This window comes from Trichosurus vulpecula, chromosome 1, assembly GCF_011100635.1.
Source record: "Trichosurus vulpecula isolate mTriVul1 chromosome 1, mTriVul1.pri, whole genome shotgun sequence".
NCBI classification, from domain to species: domain Eukaryota; kingdom Metazoa; phylum Chordata; class Mammalia; order Diprotodontia; family Phalangeridae; genus Trichosurus; species Trichosurus vulpecula.
Genome location: NC_050573.1, coordinates 336,016,691 through 336,019,768, shown reverse-complemented (window position 1 = coordinate 336,019,768; position 3,078 = coordinate 336,016,691). Strand labels below are relative to the sequence as shown.

At 37.7% G+C, this 3,078-nt stretch overlaps 1 non-coding gene across 1 annotated transcript; it reads right to left on the bottom strand.

The window, feature by feature from the left end:
- Positions 1-491: 491 nt before the first annotated feature.
- LOC118835049 lies at positions 492-596 on the bottom strand. The gene has a single exon (XR_005009411.1). It is a non-coding gene; the product is annotated as a U6 spliceosomal RNA (small nuclear RNA).
- Positions 597-3,078: the final 2,482 nt, after the last annotated feature.

Genomic DNA, 3,078 nt, shown 5'->3' with positions numbered 1-3,078 from the left:
CTTAATTTCTGGCTTGAGCTGGCTCTAGAATACCCTCCTTTGTAACCAATTGTCTATTGGCTCCAGTTTGAGATCGCTGCTCATTAGACATAACAGTCATTGCGTATCAGTTAAATAGGAAGCTACACATAGAATAACATTTTTGTGCAGCGAGAGCTCTATAAATATTTGTTGAATGAATGGTTCTAAGTGACATAATACCAATTAAAAATGGACATCCCATTTTTAGTACTTTTATCTGTTGGCACACAGCTGAACGTAAAGACATTCTATATTTTATGAGAAACTTGTTTACCCAAAAACATTATATCAGGGGTTTCCATAGCCTCCTACCCACCCCACCCTCCAAAAAATTATCATCAAGAACCAACTTTCTGGAGTTGAGCCTCCATAGCTGGATTGGTACATGGACAGAAGCATATTCAAAGCCTTTGAGAACCCAAGGTCACCTCCATTTGTTGATAAAGCGTAACAGTAGGACTTCGAGGAGGAAAAATACAGGAAATTTCACAAGTATGTATGTCATCTTTGGACAGGGTAGATTCTAATCTTCTTTATATCCTTCCAGTTATAGTTTATATGCCACTGGAGTAAATTAGAAGTTGTCTATACTAAAAGAAACATTTGCTTAAAGGTAACCAGATATCAATTCAAATGAAGCTAATTCTAGGTATAAAGTATTTCCTTCAAACCTGCAATGGTTTTCCAAATTAGGCTGTAGTAAGGATACTTACAGCTTGTACATACATCACAACACAATGTAATACAATATAATGCAATGTCAATTGCCTATACTATGTGCCAGACACTGTGCTAGGTTCCAGGGGTATAAATGAGAAAAATCAAGGAGTGTAGCTGGAAGAAAATGAGGAGTCAGCTAAGCTTCTGGACTCTCTTTAAAGGGAGACTTTGGGAGGAGGGTTTTATGTTTGGTTGATGTCCTGCCCTTTAGCCCTCCAATCAGAGAGATAGAGACAAATGAGACAACTAATGAGATATGAATACTAAAGCTGAAGAATGCTTTGTTATGATGACTGATGCTTATTGATGGTGGGATAAATCAGACTAGGAAAGCTGGAACCAGGCAAGTTTAAGAGTAGTTCAGATTCCAAGACAGAAGAGAAAGTATAGGGTGATGGTTTTACAAAGAATGGACACCCCGTTCATTTTAAGGAAAGTCCTCTTTCAAAAGTCCATACTGAGTCCAGTATCTGGGATATTTATCCATATGCCAGAGTCTGCTAGGCAGAGGACAGATATTAGAGAGCAAGTCATGGAGATACTGGGTTTAAGATCAGGAAATGCAATTGCTGGAGGAACTAGTTATGAGGCAGGACCTTAGCCCTAGTGGAACAAGGAAGTTATTAATTTACTACTGAACTGGAATGAAATACAAGGATTTTTGTCACAGGGAAAGAAGTCAGTAACCCAGTTATGTAGTTATCCAGGTCAGAGTAAGACATACTGCAGGACTGACTCCATGCTGAGCTGTTGATCTAAGACTACTTATATTCATATTAACTTGTATCAGTCTCAGAAACTAACATAGGATCAAACCTCCCAGTGGGATTCAAGTGGTCCCAGATGTGGGAGTTTTGAGGGAAGCAGGGATGCAAACAGCTAAGTAGTTTATTAATTACCAAATCAAACATCTCTCACATTATTTTTTCTTTTATCATCATTTGCAATTGATTTCCAGTTATTTCAGGGATTGAAACGTTAGAATCAGTGCATTCACAAGGTGTTCTGAGTGATTGCTCAGAAATCGTTATTTCACCAAAAATAAAGTCAGATGGAAAGTGGTCAGTTGATACATGGCTATGGAGAGAGAGAGAGAGAGAGAGAGAGAGAGAGAGAGAGAGAGATGAAAGGTGAGAGGAGAGAAAGTGAGAAAGAGTTACAACCAAGACTGTCAGAGGCTTCTTTTGAATCAAAATATGACAGGGAAATTAGGTGTGATGCTTCAAAGACTTTAGGCAGACCTTGGCCGAGGTTGAGACCTCCCCACCCCATTAGAAAAGGTAAGCTCTTTGAGAGAAGAAAATTTGATTTTTGTTTGTTTGTTTATTCCCTGTGCCTACCTCGATACCTTGCATATAGTAGGTGCTGAATAAATGTTCCTGTTACTGTTTTTCTACCCATTTTGCTATTTCTGTGGTCTGTTACCAAACAGAACCAGTCTAATCTCTATTGCACCTGATAATCACCCAAATACTGGAAGAAAGCTTGGGGGAGTAGAAAGTGCAGTGGACTCATAACTAACATAAATATGGGTTCAAATCCTGCCTTTGATACTGAACTACAGTAATGTGAAAATGCTAAAATTAGAGAAAACATGGTTCCTGACCTCAAAGTCCTTATAATGTAGTATGACTAAAACACATAAGCAAAATAATCAGAATTTGTAGTAGCATGGTGCTCTAGAAAGAAAGACAGGCATGTGTTAGGAGACCAGGATTCAAAACTTGACAGGTGCTTGCTGAATAACCTTGAGACTGACATTTAACTTCTCTAAACCTTAGCTTCTTCATCTGTAAGAAATAGAAATTATAGTATAAGTACATTTGGGCATGTTTTGAGAACTAAATGAGATTTTATTTATATTACATACACCTACATATATGTGTGTATAATGCTTTATAAACTTTAAATTATAAAGTCTTAGATCTGTCAACTATTATCTTGTCCAGACTAAATGTCCCTTTTTGGCCTGATGTTGAAGCCATTCACCATCCTGGTTGCCCTCTGGATGCTCCCAAACTCTCACACTGACCATCTAGGATTCAGATACTTCTAACCAGCTACAATCTCCGTCAGTACAATTTTCTCAGTACTGATATGCTGATGGTAGATTAGGTACCATTCTGTACTGCTGGTGGCAATGCCTTTCATTATTCTAATGGGAATTAAGAATTAACTGTTCTTTATCACACACTGATAAATGTAGGCTCATCAGAGCATAGCTTATGGTCTTAATTTGGTGATAATAGTATTAAGAGCATTGTAAAGACAAGTCAAAAACAATTAGGAAATGGAAATACAATACTAGTAGTTAATCAGTTAATGTCTGTACCTTGG